This window comes from Hippopotamus amphibius, chromosome 6, assembly GCF_030028045.1.
Source record: "Hippopotamus amphibius kiboko isolate mHipAmp2 chromosome 6, mHipAmp2.hap2, whole genome shotgun sequence".
Classification (NCBI taxonomy): domain Eukaryota; kingdom Metazoa; phylum Chordata; class Mammalia; order Artiodactyla; family Hippopotamidae; genus Hippopotamus; species Hippopotamus amphibius.
In genome coordinates, this window is record NC_080191.1 from 7,223,495 (window position 1) to 7,238,307 (window position 14,813).

The window sequence follows — 14,813 nt, forward strand, 5'->3', positions numbered from 1 at the left end:
TTTCTGTTCCGGTCCTTTTTTATGCCTTAGATGTCCTTCACCCCCTCTCTCCATTCATGTCTTTCCCTCTCTCCATCACAGACTCTCAAAACGCCGCACAAACTGTAGGACCCAGTCCAAACCATGTTTGCTGAATTATGAACGCCTTGTCCCCTCATCAAAACCAAAAAGAACTCTTTTCATTCTCTCTGTTTTCTCATGCCACGCTGTTTTTAGCACTTTTGTAGCTCTTAGTAATTCTGCAGAATGGTCTAGCTATTTGGGAACACTTTATTTTTTCCCCGGTGGATTATAACCATCTAAAGAACGGGGTGAATACGGGATTCGCAGGTTAATACTCAAATATTATTTGCGACAATGGTTCTAAAAGAGAACATTTGAAGGGCATACATCTTAACTGGAGGCTGAAAGGGTGTTTTAGCGATGTTGGAGACCTGGCATTGCCGGAGGTTCAATAGCCCGCCCTCTTCTAAAGTTATGAAGACTCTATTTCATCATAAAGGTCCGCCCAGACCCTCTCTAACACTGCGCGTGAACGCCACGTGCATGCGCCCGCGCGCGCGCACGGGGAATCAACCCTGGTGGCTGCTTCACGGGGAGAAAGTCCATCGACCTCCAAGCCTCTTTCTCCCAGTTCTTAACATCTCAGATCGCTGGAGTTTTCAGTATTATTCAGTCGAAGGTGCTGTGGGGCTCTTCCGAGTGGAATGCAATCTCCTTCCCGCACCGCGTACCAGTGAGAGGTGAGGGGGGATTGCAGAGTGCGGGTATTTTACCAAACAAAATAGGAGCCGGCTTAGGGCGATCTCCAGGTCTCAGCACAGACCGGGCTGGATCTGTCTGAGCTGAGGTTGGAGGAGCCATGTCGGCACAGGGATGCAACAGGATTTGGGAGGCGCGGCCGAGAAAGGAAGGCCACCTAGCGGGCTTTGTTTCCCATTCTGGCAGGTTCTCCGGCCAGAGCATTCTAACGTGAAGCCAACCGAAGCACTTCCTGACACTAATTAAGGGGAGGGGGAGGGACTCATGTTACACCGGCTCGTATCGCCCTCCCCACAACTGCTAAATTGTAGCTTTAAAAGGAAGTGACATGGGGTGGGGAGAGACGTCAGCTGAGGACCACTTTTTTTTTTTTTCCCCCGAAGGGTCCACCCTATGGGTGGAGTCTCGCTTTTTCTTTCCAGTGTTGGCTGACTTACAGCTCCTATAAACTAGTGGCAATTTCTGCACCCCAGCCTGCTCCCTTTCAGTTTCTGATTTCTAAAAGTCCATGTGTCCAGGGCTGCCAGAAAGGAGGTATGTGCCGTTCGTGCTCTTTCCAGGCGACTTCACCTCTGGGCGTGGCGGATGTTTGCACCCCTCTCTCTCACTTTTATTCTCTCCTTGGCCGGATTTCAGTAAAACCTCTGGAAGGGGTAGGTAAGGAAGAGGAGGAGAGGAAGGCGGAGAAGGAAGTGAGGCGGCAGTGGGAACGTGGAGGGGCAGCCCTGGAAGGCGGCGGGGGCTTTGCTGCCGCACCAGGACCGTTTCTTTGTGCTCAGCTCGGGGAGCGTGCCCGGCCGCGGTGTGATTTCGAGCTGCTGTGCTGGGGTTCATTTCTCCCTGCCCAGCCCCCGCCTCGGGTGAAAGAATTTTCTCTGCAATACATGCAGCCGGGGAGAAGGTTCCTGTTACCGATCGGTCTCTTTTGTGTCATGCAACATGTTCTTCCGTCTCTGGCGTTTCTATGGCAACCACAAAAATACTACACCGAATGCAGCCCGGGTATCCATTGCTGTATTTGTGTGTGTTGCGCGTCGGTTGCTTTCCGCGCCGGTTCTTGCCGGAGCTGCTCAGATGCAGCCTGGTTTCGTGGCTACCCCTCCTCACCCCCGTTTTGGTTTTTCCCTATCACAGGAGGGCTGGGGGAGGGGAGTTGTCAAGGAAACAGGCATTTGTAATTACCTCTTTATTTACTTCATCTTTAGCCTATGAAATTCTTCATCGTATCTGGAATTAGAAAAAAGAATTGATTGGTGTTTATGTAAGTCTTCAGTTTTTGGTCTTTGGGGGAAACCTAAAGTGTTCTCAAGATGTGATGTTAATTCTGTGACCAACCTAAGCGGGGATGGGGCGAGGAAGAGCACTTACTTCTTAGTGGAGGGAGATCCTTGAAAAAAGTTGTAGGGAGTATTTGAGAGTCCACACAGACAGACACGTCATTGTTTGCCCAGGTTTGCCTAAAAGTCTAGATGTTTAAAAGAGGGGTCTTTGCTCTAGTCTGAACTTACTTAGCACACACTCTAAGTTCAACAAGTATAAATGAGTAACAAATGGTAACTGCCAGCAGGATTCTAAGTTTGGGGGCATCATCCTAACAGGGATCACGCTGTTCACTTGCCTTAAGGTGAGCGTCCATAGACCTTCTCTGTTTCAAAACTGGGCAAGGCTTAACCCATCTGTGATTGTTAGTCAAGCATCCTCAGTTGGAAAAAATATATATATCATGAGATAAAGGAGAACGTGTGTGTCTGTGGTGTGTATGTGATGTGTGTGTGTATGTGTGTGTGATGTGTGGTTGTGTGTGTATGATATGTGGTGGTGTTTGTGTGTGTGTGTGTAGTTGGTCAGGGACAACAGGAGCAAGCCCTAAGTTAAAACTGCTGAATCTTAATATCCTCTATGGAGAGAAAAAGAGTTGATATTCAGGAAGAACATAAAACATGAGAAAAAAAAGGATCATCTACATAGTATCAAGCAAAGTTAAATATAATTAAAAGCAAGTGATACATCTGTTGAACAGACATAGTCCAAGTGGGCTTATCAACAGGTAGGAGTCAAATTGTTGCTTTTATTCAGTTCATCTAAGGAAATGTTTGATAACGGGGACCATTCTTCTAACGGGCATCCTGAATTACCAAATTAGGCTTTATAAGATGGATCAATAGTAATCTCACCCTTGATTCTTAAAATTATCTGTAGTTTTGGATAAAGATTTGTGAAAGTGGCTTAGCCCTCCACAGTGCCTTCCTGCTGTGAAGCCAAAGGCATCACTTAGAAACCTCAGAGTAACCTCTCTGTGGGGAAGCAGGAAGAAGGGGTGGTTTAATGAGGTTCTGCTTGCCAAGATCCTTATCTCAACGTGCTGTTGTCTATGACTTACAAAACTCATTATAGTGCAAGAGGTCTTACCTATTTAATACAAATGTTATCTAAACATGGGGCTAAATAGCGTGGCACAAAACTAAAGACAAGAGAACTAGTTAAAAAGGCACAGAAAAGTGTCATTAAAAATATGACTTGTTTTGAAAAGCACATGTTAGTACATGTAAACAGTTGGATTGTAAGTTTGCGATGTTTGCAAAGAGTGTGGAAAGCAGATCGAAAGTGTGTAAGTCAAGTGTGTGGTGTGAGTACCCTTGAGTTTCCAAATCTAGGAGTTTCACTGCAAAAAGCCTTGTAGGATAGAGTTCAAAGGAGAAGTAGCAAGAAGTGTTTGGAATTTCAGCCAAAAAGGAAAAAAAAGGGAGGGGGGGAAGGAGAAGAAAAAGACCCTGGGTAGAAGTTAAAAACATAATTAACACTCTTGACCTGGGGTGGGTGAGTGGAGCTACAGATGCAAAGCAAATTCTGCGTCCCTTGAAAGAGGCTGGATGGAGGTGATGCTGAGGAAATAACTGGTGAAATTGGAGACAGTCACCATTGTGCTGGGATTTCATAGCTCTGAACTGGGTGCTGTCAAGTTTGTGAAGAAAAGGGAAGTGATGGTCTGTGCTCTCAAGTTTAAAATCTACCAAAAGGGGGTGACAATGTGTGTTGATGGACACAGAGCGGGAGAGCAGGAGGCAGGGCACGAGGGAATTGAGAAATGAGATGCAGTTAGTCTGGGAAGAATGTTATGAGGATTGGTGACGTTGAAGGTTTGAAGGAGAGGAGACAGATGATTCAAGGGGAAGAGGCAGAGGTGTCCCAGGTAACAGGGATGGATGATGAGAGATGGGTCCTGGTTCAAGGTTCTTGTCCGAAGCAGGGAGAAGTCCATCTTTAGCATGGAAATAGGCCAGGAGCACTCTGTGCTCCTGGAAAGAACTAGTAGCAATTCAGGGACAGGATTTTGTTTTACTCAGAACAAGACTGTTAGAAAAGGACTGTGTAAGTAGGAGGCAGAATCCTTCCTAATCCAGTTCTTTTTGAGTTGAAGCTCCGGGAAGTAAAGGCCAGAGTTAAATCAGACTTTAAACAAGTAAGAAATTCGGGAGAGGGAACCCCACATGCACCCACAACGTCATTCTAATAATACTGACCATTGCCGTTGCTTTAAATTGGGGGATGCTCAGATGAGCATCTGGCAGGCTTACTGTATTTTGTGCAATCTGCTGTGTTCTGAAAAGGAGGTCTAATGGCTATGGGAAGATACTGTGTTCACAGTTCTGAATGGTTTTTGATGTCCGAATCTTCATATGTAACCAAGCCTGGCTTAAAAACCATCTCACATCACCCAGAGCCTGGGCAATTCTAATTCAATAATCTTTGTCCCAGAATCCATTTGGAAAGTTTTAGAACTCAGAAATTTGGCTTCATGTTTGGACCAGGGAGGATCACTGCTAAGGTTGCGGGAAAGAGGAAGCTTAAATCATGAACGTGTTCTTTTAACAGTATTTCTTGTGTATTTATTATGTGCCAAGTGCTGTGGACACACTGAGCAGAACCGCACAGTGTAAACAGCTAGTTTTCAAATATCCAAAGGGGTTTTTGAGGGAGGTACGGTGACTGGCTGATCTCCGTTCTCTTCTAATGACTGAGTAAGAGGAAATATCTGAAAGTGAGAGCAATTTTTGGTGAATGTTATCAAGGAGCAATCGATCTAATCTGTCTTCCTTTATTTTTCAAAACTTGCTCCACGAAGATTTTCTACTTGTGTTTGTTTTTGTTCCTCCAATCTGGTGTGCTTTACTTCTTCCTCTCACCTTTAGTCCTGCCTTTCATTCATTCGCCTTCATGCAGTCCATACCTTTCACTAGTCACCATTCATTCATTTATTCATATATATGCCATCCATCCTATATATATGCCATCCATCCACCCCTCCACTTATTCATTCACTCAACAGATGATATTAGTGTCCTGTGTCAGGTAATAAATAGGAAACTATTTCTTCTCTAAAGCAGCTCAGGAACTAGCAGAGAGACAGATGTAGAAACAGCCCCTTAAACCAGGGGGTATTGTTCTTTTTTTTTTTTTTTAACTATAGTTGATTTACAGTATTGTGTTAGTTTCAGGTGTACAGCTTCAGATTCTTTTCCATTATAGGTTATTACAAGGTATTGAATATAGTTCCATGTACTATGCAGTAAATCCTTGTTGTTTATCTGTTTTATATATAGTAGCACGTGTCTATTAATCCCGTGTTTCAAATTTATCCCTCCCCCTCCCCTTTCCCTTTTGGTAACCATAAGTTTGTTTTCCATGTCTGTGAGTCTGTTTCTGTTTTGTAAATAAATTGATTTTTATTATTTTTTTAGATTCCACCTGTGATGTCATATAATACTTGTCTTTCTCTTTCTGACTTACTTCACTTAGTATGATAATCTCTAGGTCCATCCGTGTTGCTGCAAATGGCAATATTTCACTCTTTTGAATGGCTGCGTAATATTCCATTGTATATATACAGGGGGTATTGTTTTTGATTGAAGCATCTATTGGCTAACTGCACCAGATGCTTCTTTCATTGAACAATTTTATAGATAAATTGTTCTGGGCAGAGAGGGTGAGAGTACTTAGCAGCTGACTGTTCATGTTATAACTTTCTTGTCTCTTCCTCACTGGTTGAGCTTATGTCTGATGTCAGTAAACATTTGTTGGTTAACTAAATGGAAGAAGTGGGTCTTTTAAAAAAATATATTTATTTACTTTTGGCTGTGTTGGGTCTTAGTTGGGCCATGCAGGATCTTCATTGCAGCACGTATGTAGGCTTCTCTCTAGTTGTGGTGCGCAGGCTCCATAGCACATGGGCTCTGCCGTTGTGGCACCCAGGCTCTCTAGTTGTGGCATGCATGCTCAGTAGTTGCGGTGCATGGGCTTAGTTGCCCCGTGGCATGTGGGATCTTAGTTCCCAGACCAGGGATCGAACCTACGTCTCGTGCATTGGAAGGCGGATTCTTAACCACTGGACCACCAGGGAAGTCCCAAGAAGTGAGGTTTTGACCCTCCAGACACAGAGGCACAGAGGGCAGAAGGCTTGTAAATTCTCGTTTTGAAAAGTACAAACCGTGTGAGATAATCTCTCAAAGTTCCCTCAAAGTGAGTTCCTTGCAGACTGGGGGGGACTATAGATCCCTCCAGATGGACTCAAAATATAACATTTTAAAAAGACAGATTCCCAACTGCATCAAAATTATATGTCCATTGGTTTACTAGATAATCCTCTTGTGGTTGGACTTCCCATAAGATGTTGCAAGTCTATGTCTTGTTCCACAAAAGCAAGTGGGTTTCAACACCTTAAATCTAAGTACCCCAATAAATATTGTTAAAACCTTGTTGCAGCACTTCCTGCTTGTATTTCCTGCTGTCATGGAGCTTCTCTTAGCAGGATTGCTTGGCCCCATGTAATTTCTACATTCAGCAGGAAATTATATGGGCAGCCTAACCAAGTTCATCTGGAACACCCACACTGGTGCCCACCGGATCTTCAGAGAAAACATGTAGCCGGTTCCCCTTCTTCTCTGTTATTTTGATTGTGGATGAGATCAGCTTCTCTCTTCAGTGGGAAGTTGCTCCCGGTAACTCGGATTTGGGCAGATCTCTCCCCTCTGACCTTGGGTCATACATGATGGCTCTTTCATGGTCATTTCTATGTAGGATCCTATGAGAGAAGAGGCACGTTGTGTACTTCATGGTAGTTTGAAACCGGACGCTGAAATTCCTGCAGGAGATTATTCCTCAGTCTAGGGGATGACAGGTAACCTGCAGAAGCCATCAGAGACACTGAGATGACCACCCAACCTATAGGATATATATGAGAATGACAGCAGCCCACCTGTGCTGAGGGCACCCCATGGGCGAGTCTATTACACAGACCTCACATGTGTTCATTTGCTTTATGCTCGTAACAAACCGAGCAAGTCAAAACTGTTATCACTTTGCATTTTACAGAGAAAGTAAAGATTAGAGAGAATAAATTGCTCACCTAATATCATAATAAATAGCAGAGCTGAGATTGGACCCAAGACCATGGTATCCCTCCCCACCCCCACCCCCCATTTCAGTGGTATCCTATCATGCATCTATGTCCAGGGCCAGCCCGGTGCCTGGGACATAGATGCTCAGTATTTCTGCAGTTGTGAACAGCTCTCTATCGTGTAGACCTTTCCTTGCATGCCTCTCAGCCTACGTTCTAGGAACTTCAGAAATTTTGGAAGAGAGTAATATTTTAGAACTTGGGGGGAAAACGAATAGCTGTACCTCTAAGACAAGCCACTCGAGTAGTTTTCAGGGAGTTTTTTTGTTGTTTTCTTGTGGTTCAGGCAGAGAGGCGATACGCTCGGGGAAGGGAATGGGCCGTGTGATTAAAACATCTTGAGTAACAGTGCAATACCTACGTCAAATCAAATATGAACTGTTCGCAAAACCAATCTTTAACCAAGGATTGAACTTTGCTGAGAAGTTGCTCTTAAGGATAACCTGCTATGGCAGCTCTCAGTGATTTGCAAGGCTGTGGGTAGATGGGAGTCAGCTTTTCTTGTCTGTTGTTGATTGTCAACAGATCCATTAGCGAGTTTAAAGGCAGAGTGTTATCTGTAAAGATACCGCCAGCGCTTATCTTAGACAAACTTTGAAATGAGAACGGGAGGAGTGAATTGAGTGAAGTTTGTTCTTTTTCCCATCTCTGTTGGCTCCCTCCAGAGCTGTCACCTCTCTGCGGGCAGAGGTTAACCCAGGCTGATGAAATTTTAAAGAGTCCGCTTGTACCTAGCGCTTCTTGCCAGGATGCTGCAGCCGTCAACACGCAGTCAATGCTGTCATCTAAAACCTCCTGCTGGGTCCCCGTTCATTCCTCCTCTCTCCTCTGTCTTCTGCTGTGGGGAAGGGTAGGTTGAAAGGAGGTTTGGTGAGCAGCTTCCTTTCCCAAATGGGTTACCACCCTCTGGGCCTGTGTCCCGAATCTCTGGCCTCTGTTATCCTGGCATTCTTCCTCAGTCCCGTTCATCCTTCCTCAAAGTCACTCGTTCCAGATGCTGTTACATTACAGACAATTCTTTACAGGTCTAGCCTCATCAACGTTTCTAGCACAGAGCAGCACGCCTGGCACTGATTGGGTGCTGTAGCCTAGAGAAAAGGTGGGCATAAGTGATCCGGAGTCAGATGTGCTTAATCTGATGCCTTCCAGCCAGGTCCTCCCAGGTGGACATTGCTTTAGGGCAAATTCTTAATCTCAGCACTGTTGACGTTTTGGGCCAGATAGGTCTTTGTTGTGAGGCCATCCTGTGCTTTGTAGGATGTTTAGCAGTGTTCCTGGCCACCACCTTCTAGGTGCCACCCCTACCCCGATTGTGACAGCCCAGAATACCCCAGACTCTGCCACATGTCCCCCGGAGGGGCAAAGTCGCCTGCAGTTGAGACCCACTGCTTTAGGGAACTTCCACGTCCGAGTCTACGTGGTCGGCTCCCCATGCAAGCAAACGCGTCCCTCAGAACCCACCTGTACCCCCAAGGTTTACAAAGATGCGTCCAAACCAAAGGTGCAGGTCAGTCGTTGAAATTAACAAATAGACAGGAATTGGAAAATAATAGTAAAATCAGTGAAAGGCAGGTGTGTAACTGGAACGTGTTCAAAGTTTAGTGCCGTTTTTTCTAGCAAACCTACAGCAGAGTCATCTTGTAACCCAAGGCTGCCGGGAGGGCACTGGGCGGGGCTGGGTGGGCGGACAGCTCTGCTCAGGGCTCTGTTTAGGGAGACCCTACCCCTGGGCCTGGCCCAGCCGGTGGCCTGAACTCGGGTGGAATGGATGAACACACCTAAAGAAAGAATTGTGAGCTGCTCTGCGTAACGGACCTCACTTACCTCGGCTGGGATTTGCTGATTTTCCCCGTTTCCTGGGCCTTCACAGCCAACCATGTGCTCCCCGCCTAGGTGTTGCTAGTCGTCGTGGTGGGTGCATCCAGCCTCTCCCTCCCTTCTGGTCTCTGGGCTCCGGGCTCCAGTGCTTCCCACCGCGTTGGCGGCCACCTTCACTGCTGGTCCTGGACCCGCCCTGCTTCAGGTAGGGCCCGCTCCCCAGCCCCGTGCCGGAGGCTCACGAGGTGTCTCGTCCCTGTGCTGTCCCTTCCTTGGGTCTGCCCGTCTCCCTCCTCCCTTCCTGAGGGCCTGAAAGATGGGCGTGAGTGGGGCGAGTCTGTGATTCCCACGCCCCGTGCAGTTCCCGCATCTTCTTACAGCGTTTCTGAATCCTTGTGTCCAGCCCACTCTTGGCTGGGCACTGAGGGTGCACAGATGAGCCAGACAGGGTCACTGCCTGGAGGACAGGACAGAAACCTACGTGGATCATGTTGACACACCCGGAGGAGAATGCAGAGAGACCCCTGCACCCCTCCCCCCCCCCCGCCTGGTCTGGGGCTTCAGAAATGCTTCCTAGAAGCAGGGTGCTCATGCTTGGGTGCTGCGTTTACAGGGGTGCAGGGTGTGAGTCAGGAGAGGCGTGCGCCAGGTGGTGAGGCGCCTGGATAGCAGGGACCGCCAGGTGGGACCTGTGAACTGATCTGGGTGACATGGTAGGACGTGGGGAGCGCCCCGTCAAGCGGGTGCTCCGTCTGGAGGATGTGGAAGGAGCCCAGCTGAAATGGAGCTCTCGGATCTCGTGAGGGGTTGTCCAGAGGACCTCTCCGATGCTCTGGGATAGTAAGTCCAGAAAGAAACCTTTCCCGTAATACTCTTGCCAAAGGGTCACTTCTATTATGCTTTGTCATGGAGTCATTTATGCACTTGGATAACACCAGGGTCCTTCATTCAGCACTTACGACTGTGTTGTGTGCTCCGCCTGTGATGCCATTCCGTCCTTATCCGGCCTGGTGGGTTGTAAATTCTTTTCTCTAGTCTGACTTGAAACCGACGCGCAGGTTTGGTTAGCTCGCTTTCCTGAATCACAGAGCTAGGAATACCTGTTTGTGGAGCAAAGACTGTGACTTTTGATCTATAAAGAATTATGAAAGCATCGCATTTACTTGCATAATGTATTCTTTCCCACAATTACCCTGGATCTTCTTTGAGGATGAAAGGATTTCCATAGCTTCAAAATGTGCAGAAATTCATCTTAACCTCCCAAATCGTGTGGAAGTTTAAGTTGCTTAAGACCAAACAGTATAACGGAATTTTCGCGGTGTCTCTAAAATCCTCATTTGACCTCTATTTCTAGAGGAGTAATAGGGTTAACGTTTAGGGGAAATGGAGAGAGAGGACCACAGAGATATTTTAGATGTGCCTGATTATTTTAATTATTTATATTGGTTCCAATTTTAGCCAGATTGGCACTTCCTCACCCCTTTCTCCCACGCCTTCTGTCTTCTGAAATGGCTGAACTGTGATTTGTCTTTAAGACAGTCTGGTTTAAAAAGCTTCCCTGTGGCCTGACTCCCCAGAGAAGAGGTACCTTCTTGAACACGTGCTTTGCAAGCCTGGGAGCTGGCTGCATCTTGTGGGTGCTGGGCAGGCCCTGAGCTGCAGTTTCCTAATAACCACGTGATGTAACCCTGCCTGCCTCTCTGGGCAGGCAGAGGATTCTCCTGGCGGTCAAGGTGTCCTGCCACAGGAACGTTTCCTTAATGAGAGTCCAGAGACCGTCCTGCCCTGCCCCCTTCTTTAGCCGCGCTCTGCTGGGCCATGTAGACTGACGGCCTTTAGGACCATGGGGGGCAGCGTGGCATAGGGGAGCAGGGCTGGGTCCCAGACCCTGGGCCCTGGCCACCTGCTTACTCTCTGTGGGACCTTGGGCTCTATGAGATCAGGGACTGTCTCAGGCCGTGCTGTCCCCTGTCACTGAGAAGTGGCCAGGCACATCCTGGGTCCTGCTTTCCTGATCCCATCAGGGAGGAGTCCAGGGTAGATGCACATTCTTCAACCACCACATCCTGGGGCCATTTCGGTCGTGTGCCAGGTGCCGGGTAAACTGGGCCCAGCTCACTCAAACATCAGTTTTGCCAAAAGATCCAGAGGAAAAGAATTTTTAAAAAGAAAAGAAACATGGACGCGCCATGCTATAATGCAACATTTACGTGGACGTTTAAGACAAAACAGAAGACTTTTCAGGCTGAGTTGTTTGGATGGCTTTAGGCCATAGCTCCAGACCCTTCAGAGTCAGTGTCCTCTGCTGAAGGGAATGTTTCTGTGGACACCTTTGAGAAGAAAACTGAACTGGATGATCTCTAGGTGACTGTGGGAAGGAATAGTCCTTTCCTCTGCCCCCCTTCCCATGCTGTCCAATGGCACGTCTTGGGAATGGCATGGGATGGGATGGGGCCAGGCCCGAGTCATCCCTGAACATGTGCCCACCTTGACTGTTTTCTCCTCTGTGTCTGTCTGCTCCTGAAGGTCTAATTGATGGAAGGTTGCTTGGGTCTTTCCTTTTTTGTCTCTATTCACCCACCTTAGGGGCCCTCCCTTCCTTGTTACTGGAGTAATCTCTTCTCTGGACCAGCCCAGCCCTTGCTCTTTTCTTTCTGATCTCTCTTCCTGTCCAAGTACCTTGACTATCTCTTGGATAAGGAATCAACTCTTACTGCTGACTGCTCCCTGCTATCTTATTTTGTGGTAAGTTATCCTCTTGTTCTCTTAAAGCCTTCTTTCATGGGGTTATCTCTTAAAATCTGAATAAAACTGTTGGGCAGGTGAATTTTGCCAAATCAGATACCAGCAGGTATCATAAAGGTACCCACTACTCGAAGGGTCTCACATTCTCCAGGATGGTTGAAGACTAACCTCACCCAAACCTTCCGCGTGACATGAGAGGCTTGGATAGAGCTCACTGTAAGAGATGGAAAGAGAGCCCAATACTTCACCACCCCAATAAACCACTTTTTTTCCCCTTTACGATAAAACATTGGAGGAGAGAAATCTGAGCCACGGACTTTGCCAGGCACAAGCAAACCAAGTGGTTTTCTGTTTTTTTGTTTTTTGTTTTTGATGTATAAGAGAATAATAAGGAAGAAGGGTGGGCCTCTTTTATGTGTGTGTGTACAGGCTCTTTTTAAAACCATGTTATTAAGTGCAGCTATGAAGTGTCACTTGACCCAACATTTCATAGTAATCATTTGAAAATGGAAATAGTGCTCTCAGGTTATCAAGGTGCTATGGGGTCTGTGCATTAGAAGTACTGCCATCTATTCCAGGGAAATTCGTGTTAGAATATTTGTGTGACACATGCGATGGGATTGGCATTCCGGGGGGGAAAGTGGAGAAAAGGTACTTTTTGACTGCAGGGAGTTGAATTCAGATTAAACCAACAAGTCTGCTGAAACACACCGCATTTAAGAGATGATGACTTACCCAGTTAGGGACACACTCAACCGTGAGAAAAGCAGCTCCAGATCTGAAGTATAAAGTGAGAAACATTATTGTCAAAAGCCTGTGTACTTCATTAGGCTTAATCTGATTTTACCCAGAACCTACTTAGCATGCAAAATGCTGAAAAGACTGGCTTAACAAGCTTGGTTATCTGTTTTCCTGGGTAAATGGTGGAAAAGCAACAGTTGATAACAGGGTAGAAAAAGACAGAACAGTGAACTAAAAAGATGAGTGCTGGTTGAGACTCACTGACGAACAGCAGAACCATGGTCCTGAGCTGTCCGTGTCGTCCCCAGCAGACATTTGCTAAGGCAGGAGAAATCCCAGATGACATTGCAAAGATTGTCACCAAAACAAAAGTTCTGTCCACTTTATCTTTTGGCAACTTAAGTTATAAATTTTAGCTTTCCAGAAAGTTCTTTCATTCAGAACACGTCTCTGGCTGACCCAGGTGAGGGAAGAGATTGCTGTGGGGGGCGGTCACGGTGGCCTGCAGCCTGCTCCCAGCCTGGCCCTACTTGCCGAAGCTGTGCTCTGAGCTGGCCTTCCAAGCACGAAATGGAGTCTTTGACCCTAAAACAGAAGCAGGAGGGGGTTTAATCAAAGGCAGGAAGAGTGAGCTGAAGTGGAGCTGCTGGTGGAAGCCTTGGTGACCTGTACAAACGTTTGATCTTCGATGCAGAGTCAGGGGACCAGCCACAGATCCTGTGAAGTGAGGACACGGCTGCTGTGGTGAAGAGGCTGTGTCTCACTCCCTGAGTTCAGGTCTCAGGGGCAGAGTCTCTGCTGTGGGCTCAGCCTTGCCTGTCCATTAGAATCACCCACCTTGGACCGGCTGATCGAGTCTCTGGTTCCTCGGTTTTGTTTTTAAGTTTTCTAGGTGCTTCTGATGGGCTGGGAGAACTGGGATCACTGATGGAAGGAGGGTGATCAGCAGGAAAGTAATGGGACAAAAGGAAAGCCAGAGCCAGGACAAAGGTGGTGGTGATAGTGATGATGATGGTGATGATGGTGATGATAGTGCTGATGGTGATGGTGGTGATGATGGTGATGATAGTGATGATGGTGATGGTGGTGATGATGGTGGTGATGATGGTGATGATAGTGATGATGGTGATGGTGGTGATGATGGTGGTGATGGTGATGATAATGGTGATGGTGATGATGGTGGTGATGGTGGTGGTGATGATAGTGTTGATGTGGTGGTGATGATGATGGTGATGATAGTGATGATGGTGATGGTGGTGATGATGATGGTGATGGTGATGATAGTGATGATGATATTGATGATGGTGGTGATGGTGGTGATTAGAAGGGTGATGGTGGTGATACTGTATTTAAGGTTACCATATACCAGGCAGGGCTCTAGAAACAGCTAATCCTCACCACAACCCCATGACGTAGGCACTATTGCTGTATCCACTTTACAAGTTAAGTAGGGTCAAATACCCTAATGAAGGCAAACCGGCTCTTGGCGCATGAGCCCCTGCTCAGGTGTGAAGGTTGCTACCTTGACACTGTGGAGCCCCTCGGCATTCGAGGTCACGTGCTATAAGAAGGCAGCAAGAAGCTACAGGCCTCCTTCATAACTAAAGACAAAGGACATAAAGAGGATAAAACCAGTGGCAGGGAACCTCTTTATCTCTGATTTGATTTTATTTTTCCCCACATTGTTAGATTTTACGTTAATGGTGTGGTGGAAAGTTAGGGTAGAAAGAGTCCAGATGTTTCTGTCATCTCTGCCAATGTATGTTTCTAGAAGAGAGGTAGAGTTAATGAAATTACTGAGTTTTCCCAACGAATACGGTTTGGTAGCATTACATTACTAGCTGGATTTATGGTAAGTAAAAAATCCCACCTGCCTGTTTGCTTTGTTTACGATGATGCCCTGATCTGGGCGCAGGACAGCAGCTACCTTCTGCTGACCCTGTAGTCAAGGTACTAATATGCCATAAGCTGGGCATTTCTCCGCAAGTGTGCGGGACGTGACGGACCGGTCGGGTCGTTCATGTTATGAATGTTCATTAACCACCTGTCGTGGCCAGGTCCCTGCTGGACTCTGAATACCAAATGAGAAACACTTTAGCACCTAAGGAGTTCAGGCGTGTGGGAAGGCAGACGTACACAGGAAGGGAAGCATCATTTACAGGTGCTGTGTGGCCTTGGTACGGTGCTGAATCCTTCACATCGTTAACTCAGGCAGTACGTAAGCACTGCCACATGTGGTAAAGTTCTGTAGTAGTGAACCTCACGGTGACTATAGAAGGGACCATGGGAAGGT

The 14,813-nt window shown here is 46.9% G+C and overlaps 1 protein-coding gene across 1 annotated transcript in view; it reads left to right on the forward strand.

The window, feature by feature from the left end:
* Positions 1 to 1,213: 1,213 nt before the first annotated feature.
* Positions 1,214 to 14,813, forward strand: part of AGPAT4 (1-acylglycerol-3-phosphate O-acyltransferase 4) — a 111,981-nt gene continuing 98,381 nt past the window's right edge. The window contains exon 1 of the mRNA XM_057738877.1: positions 1,214 to 1,296. The gene's annotated coding sequence lies outside the window, so the exon portion shown is untranslated. The remainder of the gene's footprint in view (positions 1,297 to 14,813) is intronic.